Below are 12,456 nucleotides of genomic sequence, written 5' to 3' on the forward strand. Positions count from 1 at the left end.
AAATCCACTATTTCTTCTATTGATGATGCTTGTGCTACTAACTCTAATTCTTATGTAGCATCTTTGGAGAAAGAAAATATTGAGCTAAAGGCTCAAGTTGAAAAGCTTACTAGCAAGCATGTGGCTTTGCAAGAAAGTCATGATGAGCTTGTGTGCTCTCATAAAAATCTTGTGGACTCACACGCCATGCTAGAAATAGCTCATGAGGTAATTATCACAACGGTAAAATCCTATAAACCTCATGTGAATATTAGCACACATTCTTTGCATAATGTAAATTTAACATGTGCTAGTTCTAGCAATTCATTTAATGTCAATTCTATATTTAATGATGAATTGCCTACTAATCTTTGTTGCTCTAAAGCTAATATTTTCCCTAGTGTTGCTTCTAATATTGATAGCAAAGGGAAAAGTGAGAAGCACAAAGATTATGGACTTGATGCAAAATCTAACAAGAAGAACAAGTCCAATAATGTCAAGATCAAGGGGCAAAATCAAAAGAAGATTAAGGCTTTCATCACTTGCTTCAAGTGCAAGAAAGAGGGCCACCATATGAGATATTGCCCTTTGAAGAAAGTAGAAAAGAAGATGAGCCAAGTTAAGATGATGGCTCATGTCAAGTGCTCAAGCATGGGACACTATACCTCTATGTGTTCCAACAAGGTTGATGACAAGACCACACTTCCAAAGAAGAAACAAGAAGAAGCAAGAGGAAGTGTTATGGATGCAATGAGAAGAAACATGAAATCGCATCATGCCCCTATATGAAGAATGAAGGTCTTATGTCATCAAGGAAGAGGCTCACCGGCAAGGAAGCAAGCAAGAAGCAAGATGAGAAGACATCTTGCAAGGACAAGCACCGTATTTGCTACACTTGCCGGGCTAAGGGACATATTGGTAAGAATTATCCTATTGGTAACATTTCTAAGCCTAACTCTTCAATTGATAATGATTTATCGCTTAGGAAGGCTAAAAATGGAACTTATGCTACTAAGGTGATTAGTTCATCATTTGCTAGTACAAAGACCATTTGGGTACCTAAGTCTCTTGTGACTAACCTTAAAGGACCCAACATAGTTTGGGTACCACAAAGTTCTTAATTTACTAAATAGGTACTTGGAGATGCAATTGAAGACTTGGCTTACTTGAGAAGAACTATATTGAATATCTCATCTCAAGACTCTTTCAAATTGGGTTTTCTCATGATATTCGGAAAGAAGTGCCAAGAGTGTGGATTATTGTCTTATTTCAATCTTCAATGACATCTCAGTAACAAGTATCTAACTAGCCACTTAGCTTAGCATAGGTGCAAATGTTCACAATTTTTCATGGTCGTGAGCACTTGAATGTGGCTAGGTAAAATTTGAGCAAAAATTATACTTTGTGTAATATGATGCTTTTAACGGCTCTCTAGTAGAGCAAGATCTTGTTAATAATGTAGGTAATGGATATTTTGTGATGGCTATGGAAGATGAACTTAATTTACGTGATCTCATGGTTGTAAGTTCATTCTTAGCACAAGTATTTCCATTGTAAATTCCTTTTGTGCCTTAACTCAAAATATAAGGTAAACTCCTCTAGGTTCTTGAATGAACTAAGTGCATATTACAAGTAATTCAAGTACTTGGATGCACATATATATAGGGAGCTCATCATATATTTTGTGCTTTGAGACTAATAATTCTTCAAGTAAAATTTGTGTTTAGTCTCTTGGTAAAATGGAGGGCATCGGAGACTTGGCTAATTATTTGAAGATTTATCTAATTGATTAAAAAGTCAAGTTTTGTGGAATTATATTTATTATTACCCAATATCACTCTGTGAAGGTAACTCTCTATCACAATGCTTTAAATTCATAATCTTGTTCATTGTGTTAGATTTATTGCTCTACATTTTTTTTTTGGAAGTTTCTAGTTCTTTGCATGTGTAGGTTATGTATCTATGCTTGTTTGGAGCTTATGCTTATGCTAGCATGTGTAGAATTTATTGCAATCTTGTCATGCTCACTCTTTTCATATTCATACATATCTTGATTGCTTGCTATGTGTGCTATGAATTTGTTTCTAGTGCATCTAGCTTTTCCTGCCAACTAGTAAGTGTAAGTAATATAACTAGTATGTATAGGATGCATTGCACATTCATGTGTTGATTGTGGTTTTGGAGCCTTATTTGATCTTATTCGTCTTATTGAATTCTATTTGGCTCTCTTTTGGAGATATTAATGGATTATCACATTATGGGGGAGTATTATGCTTTATGCATCTTAAATACCCATAATTTGTGAACATTTGAGCAATACCATTTAGAATTGATATTATTGTTTATCTAGCATCTATGTGGTATGTCAAGCTCATATAAAGCTCTCATTTTTGCAAGAATCCATTAATTGATCCACTTTTGGTTGAAATTGAAACTTGAGAGTCGTGGTGCTTATCTAGTGATCTTTTCAATCTCAAGATTTTTAATTTGAATCATTTCTCATTCGGATCAAATCAACAATTGTTTTCATTGTCCGGAGTCTCCGGTGTTCACCGGATACTCCGGTGGTTGGTGTTTTTGGCCGGAGTCTCTGAGAGAGTCTCCGGCAGAGAGCATCGGTTAATATTTATTCTTTTAATTTAAATGACCGGAGTCTCTGGTGTTCACCGGATACTCTGGTACCTGGAGAACCCGAAGAGTCCGTCAAGTTTCTGAGCCTTTTCTGTGTGGCGACTGAGTGCTACCCGGAGACTCCGGTGTTCACCGGATACTCCGAGTCAGTTCAACAGAACTGTTTCAACTAGTGTTTTTATTTGTGTTTTCTTGTAATAGTTGACTTTGTGAGGAATGTGTTTGAAGCATGTGTTTAATTTCCAAAATCCTTCTTTCATGCTTCTTGAAACAAAGTTGATCCATGACCTGTTGCAATTACTGACTTGTGATATCTCCATATACCATTGTCTTCTTACAATTGGTAATAATACAAGTGGTAATCCTTGTTGATCATCTTTGTTTCAATTCTTGCTTTCAAGTGACTTCCTTCTATGTGAAAGATTTCATTTAACTCCTATGTTAGAAATATTGGTTTCTTCAAGGAAACTTTCCTTTTTGGAGTCTTTGGAAGCTTGCTATCTCAATGCTTGTATCATTTTCTATATGCTTGCTTGAGATAAATTTTTGGGCATGTTTGGAACTTATTCATGTCTCCATATGCTCAAGTCTTGCTTAGCTCATTTGTTGATCTTTTTATCTTAGATGTAATTTGGACAACCTTTTGATATTTGTTTTTCATTTGGTATTTTCAAGTCTAATATGCTATTTTTGTCCAAATTATATCTTCATCGGATCTTGAGAGTGACGAGCATGCTTGCTTGACTTCAATGTTAATATCTATAACATGTTTGCTTTCTTTGATTCTACATTTAGAGTAAGCCTCTCTCAAGTGTTTTTATTGTATAAAAGGTGCATAGAGCTTTCATTTGATTTCAATTAGTATATACCTTCATTCGGTATATATTTTCAATTGGTATCTATCTATCGGTATAAACTTCAATGGTTATCATTTACATACAAATATGCACATATCTATGAGAGAGCGTGCTCTTTGTGATGAGTTCACTAACCTCTTCGGACCCAATGAGTTTGGGGATCAAATTGTACTTGAATGAGTTTTAGGTACAATGAAGATGCATTGGATGCTTGAATTAATCATAATGAAGGTACTTTCAAGTAGAAGCTCATTTCAATTGAAATTCATAAAGATGATTTTGTCCTTTCAATTGGATTTTTCATGTAGAAGGTCTTTATCTTTCAATTGGTATCTACAAAGAAGACCATCTCCTTCAATTTCAATTGGAATCAACAGAATGATCATATCAAAGTGAGCAATTCAATATCATTCCAAGTAATTTGTTCTTGATTTATGCATTTAATTTCAAAGATTCAATCTTGTGTAGATTGCATCATATCATGAAAATATCTTGCAAAAATGTGTTTTTCTTGCAAGTGCTTAAAACCTCTTTATTGCAAATATGAGCAATTTGAAGTAGTATATTTTTGTGTGAACTCTATAATCATGTTTATGATTCATCCAATCCCAAATATGCAAAAGATTTCATATCAAATGCTTGAGTTGCTCCTATATGCAATATTGATGAAAATTGCAAAATCTTTTGTTTGAGGTTTGTAGTCCGCTTTAAATTGCTCTTTTGGACATATATGCTCATGTGATGTTGACACTTTGTGATAAACGAGAAATTCATTATATTGTCAACAATTTTGCTACGTTCAAGTTAGAGCCTAATCCATTGCACTTGTGCTTTGGATATTTATTTCAGACTCATTCTTGATTTGCCTTCAATTGAATTTGTTTCAATTGGCATCTATTTCAATTGGATTTTGGTATCTCTTTCAAATGGAATGCTTTGGATTTTCAATTGGTATCTCTTGTAGGTATACAATTGATATCCTTTGATTATTTTTATTTTATTTTTTGCTATGGCATTTGATATCATTTTTCAATTGGTATCTTTAAGATCTCGTTTGGCATCTCTTTGAACCCCTTTTGACCTATTGTATAGCTTGTTCTCCTCACATAACTTATATTTGTATAAGTGTATTTGGTTTACCTCAATTTATGAAAAATACACATATCATGAGGAGTTTACACTATACATGGTCTTGCACTAGCTTTCGATGATTCCTTTTGTGGGATAGAGCTAATGTGCTTCGAATGATTTTTGGAAAAATTCTCTTTTAGCAAGTCCTCCATAATTCTTACCAATTTGACGTCAATTGGGGGAGAATTCGTTTTGATGATTCCATTTTGGCATTGATGTCAATTGGGGGAGAATTTGGACTAGATATTATATTTTGTTAGAGGGCTTTGCATATGGAGGATAATTTGCTTACATGGGAAAGATGTCAATTAGGAGAGAATTTGAATGAATGCCTTTGAAAGGTTTGCTTTGCATGATCATATTCATCTTCATACATACTTTGTCATGCTTGCTTGATATGTATAAAGAAAACTCCATCCAAAATTTGAGATAGATAATATATGCAATGATATTCAAAATTCATTCACACATGCATAGATTGTGGGGGAGTTTATTATATACATCAGTTGGTTTTTACTAACATCAAAACCTTTGTGGTGTTTGATGCTAGTAAAACTAGTTTTGGCAATCTCAAATATCTTTGTGATATTTGGTATTTCCAAAACTTGTTCTTCGTATACATTCATCTTTGGATTATATGTATACTTAAAACTTTAAATTTTGTCAAATATCATCATCTAGTGATATTGTCATCAATTACCAAAATGGGGGAGATTGAAAGTGCATCTAGCCCCTATGTGTGGTTTTGGTAATTAATGACAATACCTATGTACTAACAATGGTGTTGAGTTTGTTAGTAGGTTGTTCCATAGGTGATGCATGGATGAGAGATATGCATGAGCTCTAGGTAAATGGGGAGATTGAAAATGCATCAAGATGAATGAGCTCTAGGTGATGCTCGGGTAAGTGATGACAACGCCTATGGACTAACAATCATATTGAGAATTGCTATTAGGTTATTCCATAGGAGATGCATAAATGATGAAGCATGGATTCTTTGAGAAATACCATGAGTTCAAAGAATTGCATCAAAAGTCATTGAGATTTTAGTGATGCTCATAAGAAGAAGAAGAAGCTCAATAAGATTAGCAATAAGCTTGAAGGCTAAGTTACTTGTGGAGATCAAGTAACTAAAAGGTATGCTTGTCAATAGAGTTTTATGGACTAACCCGTGTGCTATGTGTTTAAGATGAGTGGGGTTAGGTTCTATATGAAGATTGACAATATGCATGAAGGCTAATAAGTTACTTGTGGAGATCAAGTAACTTAAGGTATAAGTGTTGTCATTTAGGTTTTATGGACTAACCCATGTGCTTTGTGCTTGAGAGTGAGTTGGGGTTAGGATCCATAAGAAGGCATAAGTTGAATTGAAATCATATATGCCAAGAGTGAAGAACAAGAGTGGACTCCATATTTGATAAAATGAATTCCTTGAAGATGTCAAATACAAAGTGGTTTTCTATGGCAAGACGGTAAAGGGCAAGCAAGACTCGGCTGCGATGGACCATCCATGGTAAAGGGCAAGCAAATGGCTTGGCGCCGAAGGACCAAGGCGGTGGTGAAGATCGAGTAAAGACTTTGCGCCGATGGACCGTACGAGGCCATGGGAAGCTATGGATGATTCACATCAATCATATGAAGAATCAAATAAAGAATATATGGAAGTTGGCAACCCTCAAGGTTTGAAAGAAAGAAGCGGTACTTGAAAGTTTTTAAATGCTCAAAGTGGTTCAAACGAGTTTTATCTTTGAATTTGAGTATAGGTATGCCGCACTATTAAGAGGGATGCAACGTGAGCTAATTGTCGTGTCTCAGTGCTCGAGAGTTCCCAACCAAACCCAAAGTGAGAGTTTGTTGTTAAGAGTCCGGAGCGGAAAGTGTGGAAGTGTCCAAAATGGGTTTTGAAGTGTTCCTAATTTGATCCTATGTGTTTTAGGTCATGAATTCAGTTGGGATGTGTAGCCCTCTGAATAAGCTTTCTATAGAGTCCAAAATCGTCAAAATCGGACTCCGGGATCAAAAGTTATCACCGTTTTTCGGAGGTCAGCTGTGTTGTACTCGGAGACTCCAGTGAAGACCGGATTCTCCGGTACCTGGAGTAGCCGGAGACTGCGGTGTAGGCCAGAAACTCCGGTAAAGTCCAGAAAAGGGCCTAACGGCTAGTTTTTTTAAGTGGGCTATTTATACCCCACTCACCCCCATCCTTTGGGGCTGCTGCAAGGGCACGTAAAAAACACTTTTTAGAGGCAAAAGAACTCCATCTCACTCCATTCTAGTGTGTGATTTGAGAAGAAAAGTGAGTTGGGTTGAGAGATTGGAAGATTGAGTGCAAGTGAGCTAAAATTCAATCTTGAGCACTTGAGTTCTTGACAAGAAGTTCTCGAAGCGTTTGTTACTCTTGGAGGTGAAGCCTCCTAGCCGGCTAGGTGTCACCGGTGAGCTCCCGTGCTTGTGGTGAGCCGCGGGAAAGTTTGTGAAGGGCTCGATTTCACCTCCGCAAGGGAAGAAATCAAGAGTGGATCGAGGAAAGCGGTTGAAAGATATCCGGCTCGTTGGAGCTTCCTCAACGGAGACGTAGGATTCACGGTGGTGAATCCGAATTTCGGGAAACAAATCTTGTGTCTCCTCTCTTGTTTCTTTACTTTTGAGTTCTTGTTTAAATCTTTGTGCATATTGCTCGATCTACTTGTTTGTGTGTATTTGAGTGTAGGTTCTCCGTGAATCTACTTGGAATCATCTCCGGGAACACACGATATCACTTGGTTTGAGTTAGAACTCTCTACCCATCCTTTATATTCAGTTTTGGGCTCAGTTCTGTACAGAATCCGGAGAATCCGGAGATTCCGGACCTGTACAACCCGGAGACTCCGGTCTATCCGGTGAACAGTAATTTCAGGCATATAAACAGTATTTTCAGCCTTTTTCAATTTAAGATATCTCTTGCTAGAATTGAATAATTTTAGTCACCTTAGGATTGTAATTTCCACACTTATTTAGGGTGATTGTGCACTAGTTGAGCCTAGCATATTTAGGTTTTTCACTTGTGAAAAATCCGTTAATTTATATTCCGCTGCAAGTTTAGGCCAACGGTAAAAAGGGACAATTTTTTGTAAAACGCCTATTCACCCCCCCCCCCCCCTCTAGCCGACATCATTGTCCTTTCACTATGTTGTTTCTGGAATATTTGTGCCTTTGAGTTTAACTGGAGTCCAATCTGCGTGTATAGGTATGGCGGCCTGAGGCCGGAGGAGGCCTTGTCCGTATCTTGGATAGTGCCTCTGAGGAGGGATCGAGTGTGTCTGGAGCGTTGGGGGCTACTCTGTCCGTTCGACGGCGGAGTCATTTTGTTATGCCCTGCGATTCCGAGGGGTGTATTGATCCGCAGGTGGCCGCCGATGTCTTGGTCAAGGTCGAGCCGGAGGATCCCCTTGTGTCTACTCCAGATGTATATTTTGTTGCAAGGGATGACTGGTGTGCAGCGCGAACAGCCCGGGAGGTTGCTGGCTCACACTTCCTACAATGCTTTGTCCTTCCCCTGGGTTCTGATGGAAGAGTGCCTTCGGAAATTCTTGAGTCTATTCTCGACGAGGTGAAGGTGGAGGAGGTACTGGCCGCGGAGGCCTCGCCGGAGGGGCAGGAGGAGGATGAGCTAGACTTCTCGGCCTTCTACTCGTATCCTTTCCCGGCGGATCCTTCATCTTCCTGAGGCCGAGTCTCCGTTTTGGGCAGTAGCTCTTTTCGTGGAGGGGGCTCGCGTCGGCCTCCTGTGCGCAGTTGTCGGGGACGACTCTCCTAGTCCCACGGTGTTCCCAGGAGGCATGGCGGTCGGGCACCCTCGTCTTCCCGTAGTGCTACAGGGAGGTGTAGCAGGCTAGCAAGTTTGTTGGGCATAGATTCGATGTACAGTGGCTAGCTATATGCAAAGACTCTTGGTATGTTATGTATGTACAACTTGCGTTATGTTAGCTTGTTGTTTTGTTTCTTTCTCTCTCTCTTTTTATGATTTATCGCATCCACGTTTCGCATGTGCCCCTTATCCCAACCCCTTCGCATCCTACGGCTGCTTAGTGGCCACGGGGTGCGAGATTCGAGGGGCATTGCGTTGCAGTAGGTGGGAGTGGGGAGCTCGGAGTTTTAGGTTTTGAAGATATCGGAAGGGTCGGGTGATTGTGGCATGGAGACTTTTAGTCGTGCCGGTGCCGGGGGGTTATCCCTCCGCCATGTTAGGTCAGCCAGGCCTTAGAAATGACGGAGGGTGTTATGCCTGTCCAGTATGAAGGCACTACCTTCAAGATGCCAGAGCGGTCTTTGTCTATCTGCCATTTTAGGTTTGCTAGGCCCAAAGGATGACGAACAGAATGCATTTCTAGCACGGAGACTTAGGTCTTCAAGATGCTGGAACGGTCTTTGCCTATCAGCCACGTAGGTTAGCTAGACCTTAAAGACAGTGGACGGAATGCCTGTCCAGCACAGAGGGTTATGCCTTCAAGATGCTGGAGCAGTCTTTGCCTATCCGCCATGTAGGTTAGCGAGATGTTAAAGATGGCGGACGGAATGCCTGTCCAGCACGGAGGCTTATGCCTTCAAGATGCTGGAGCGGTCTTTGCCTATCCGCCACGTAGGTTAGCGAGACCTTAAAGATGGCGGACGGAATGCCTGTCCAGCACGAAGGCTTATGCCTTCAAGATGCTGGAGCGGTCTTTGCCTATCCACCATGTAGGTTAGCGAGGCCTTAAAGATAGCGGACGGAATGCCTGTCCAGCACGGAGGCTTATTCCTTCAAGATGCTGGAGGGTCTTTGTTTTTTTTTTTTTTGGTACCTTCGGAGAGACTGAGCCTAGGGCCCCCTATACATAGTACTTACGGAGGGTCTCCGCATTCTAACTGTGTTCGAGGGGGGTTCCTTCTGTAACGGCCAGGCGGTAGGAGCCGGGCCTATTAGACTTGAGGACCAGGTATGGGCCTTCCCATTTGTTGCGCAGCTTTCCCAGAGCTAGGGCACGTCGAAGTACTAGTTCGTTGGGTTTGAAGTTTCGTGTCACAACCCTTGGATCATACCAAGAATTAGTTTTCTTGATGTAGTGATCGAGATTCTGCATGGCATGGAGTCGCATGCCTTCGGTAAGGTCGAGGGAGAGCTTCCTTTCTCCGTCAGTTTGTGTAAGTTGTACCCTGAGTGAGCAGCCCTTGACCTCGGTGGGGGTCATGGCCTCGTCTCCATACAGGAGGTGGAAGGGTGTGAACCCGGTGGCCCGCGTGACAGTGGTGCGGAGGGACCACAAAACCTTGGGAAGTTCTTCGACCCATAGGCCTCGAGCTAAGCCAACGAGGCAGCGATTCAAACCAGAGAGGATGTTGTCGTTGGCCCTTTCGATGGCCCCATTGGACTGAGGGTGTCAAACTGCTGCAAATCATAATTTGATGTCGAGGTCGTCATAGAATTTTTTGAAAGGCCCGGAGTCGAATTGTGTGTCGTTGTCCACTGTGAGCTGATGTGGGAGGCCGAAGTGGCAGATTATGTTCTTCTAGAATAATTTCTGGATATTTTTTGACGTGATTGCAGTGAGGGGTTCGGCCTCGACCCATTTGGAGAAGTACTCCAATGCCACCACTGCGTACTGAAGGTTACCTTTGGCACGGGGAAATGGACCGATGAGGTCCATACCCCCAACGAGCCAAGGGCCAAACAGGGGCGATTGGTTGCAAGGGAGTTGGAGGTCGGTGGCTTCGGCATCCCATCCATTGGCATCCTTGGCAGGTGCGGATGAGGTCTTCTGCATCGAACATGATCGTAGGCCAATGGAGCCCCTAGCGAAGTGCCTTACCGGCTAGGGCACGAGGAGCCAGATGATTACCGCAAAGGCCTTCGTGTATCTCCCAGAGGATGTTGGATCCTTCTTGTTTAGTAATGCAGCGAAGGAGGGGAGCGCAGATACCTGTCTTGTAAAGGGTGCCATTTATGAGACGGTAACCCCTAGCGCGATGCTGAATCTGGTGAAGTGCAATCGGGTAGTCCGGTTCTTCTGTTCCTCTCAGGAAGGATAAAAGGGGAGCCCTCCAGTCCATGACTTCGATGGGGAGGATGGCGGCAGCCATTTCGTCAAGAGCTCTGGAGGTCGGCTTGTGTAGGGTCTCAAGGAAGGTGCCTATCGGTGGGTCTTTACCCATGGCTGCGTCCTTTGCCAGGTTGTTTGCCTGACTGTTGTCCTCCCACGGTATGCTTCGTATTGATATGCCGCGAAAGTGTGCCTCGGTCTTGCAAATGGCCTCGAGGTATGTTGTAATGTCCAGATGCCAAACTTGGAAGTTCTTGTTGACGTGACCGGCGACGATCTAAGAGTCAGTACGGATGATGACTCTGGCTACCCCCAAGGCTCGGGCCTTTCGGAGGCCTAAGAGGACGGCCTTGTATTCGGCTATATTGTTGGTCGTCTTGAAATCCAGGCGCGCAGCGTATTAGACCTGTTGGCTTGTGGGAGAGATGAGAACCGCGCCGCCTCCGGTGCCCATGGAGCAGTATGCTCCATCAGTGTAGATACTCCAGATGTCTTGGAAGGGTGTAGTGGTGGGTTCGGTGGGTGTCGGAGTCCATTCGGCGATGAAGGCTGCCAAGATTTGGGATTTGATGGCGGTGCGGGCCACAAACCTTACCACGAAGGGGGATAACTCTACCGCCCACTTGCCGTGTGTCCCTTCACCTCCCGGTTGTGAAACATGTCGCCAAGTGGGTACGAGGTTGGGACAGTGATGTCGTAGGCAAGAAAGTAGTTCTGAAGCTTGCGTGAGGCCATCAGCAGGGCGTAGGCTATTTTTTCGAGCTCGGTGTAGCGTCTCTTAGCCCCGGCTAAGGCCTTCGAGACGTAGTATATAGCCCTTTGAGTGCAGCAACCATTACTCTTTTCCTCCCGTACCAGGGCGGTGCTGACAGCAGACGCAGAGACGGATAAGTATAGGAGTAGTCCTTCACCGGGGAGGGGCATCGCCAGTGTTTCGAGGTGGGAAAGGTATGCCTTTAGAGCCTCGAATGCCGCTTGGCATTCTGGCATCCAGCTAAATGGTTTAGAGCCCCTCAGCATTTTGAAGAAGGGGAGGCTAAGGCTATGCTCAGCAGATTTTGTGAGGAAGCGGCTGAGGGCCGCGAGGAGGTCGGCCAGGCGTTGTACTTCTTTCGGATTGGTGGGAGGTGACATTTCTGCGATGGCATGAATCTTGCCTGGATTGGCCTCAATGTCTCTTCGAGAGACGAGATATCCTAGCATCTTTCCACCCCTAGCGCCAAATACGCATTTCTCTAGGTTCAGTCACACGCTAGCAGCCTGGAGGCTGTTGAACGTTTCTTGCAGGTCGGCAAAATGGTTGGCTTCTAGTTGGATTTTTACCACGATATCGTCTATGTAGGCCTCGATGTTGTGGCCCAACTGCTGCTGCAGCACCTTGTGCACTAGATGAGAGAAGGTGGCCCCAGCATTCCGAAGACCGAAGGGCATCGAGACGTAGCAGTACACTTCGAAGGGGGTAATGAAGCTGGTCTTGCTCTCATCCTCCGTTGCCACCCGGAGTAGGCATCAAGGAAGCTCAGCAGTTCGCAGCCGGCAATGGAATCCACTAGCTGGTCGATGCGAGGAAGGGGGTACGGATCCCGGGGGCATACTTTGTTTAATGATATGAAATCGATGCACATACGCCATTTTTCGCTGTGTTTCTTGACCAGGATGGTGTTGGAGAGCCAATCGGAGTGGATGACCTCTCGGATAACACCGGTTTTTAGTAGCATCTGGACTTCTTCCTTTGCGACTTCTACCCGCTCCGAAGAGAGCTTGTGAAGCCCCTGGCGTATGGGCCTTGCCTTCGGGTCGAC

Source organism: Phragmites australis, chromosome 2 (genome assembly GCF_958298935.1).
Source record: "Phragmites australis chromosome 2, lpPhrAust1.1, whole genome shotgun sequence".
Taxonomy (NCBI): domain Eukaryota; kingdom Viridiplantae; phylum Streptophyta; class Magnoliopsida; order Poales; family Poaceae; genus Phragmites; species Phragmites australis.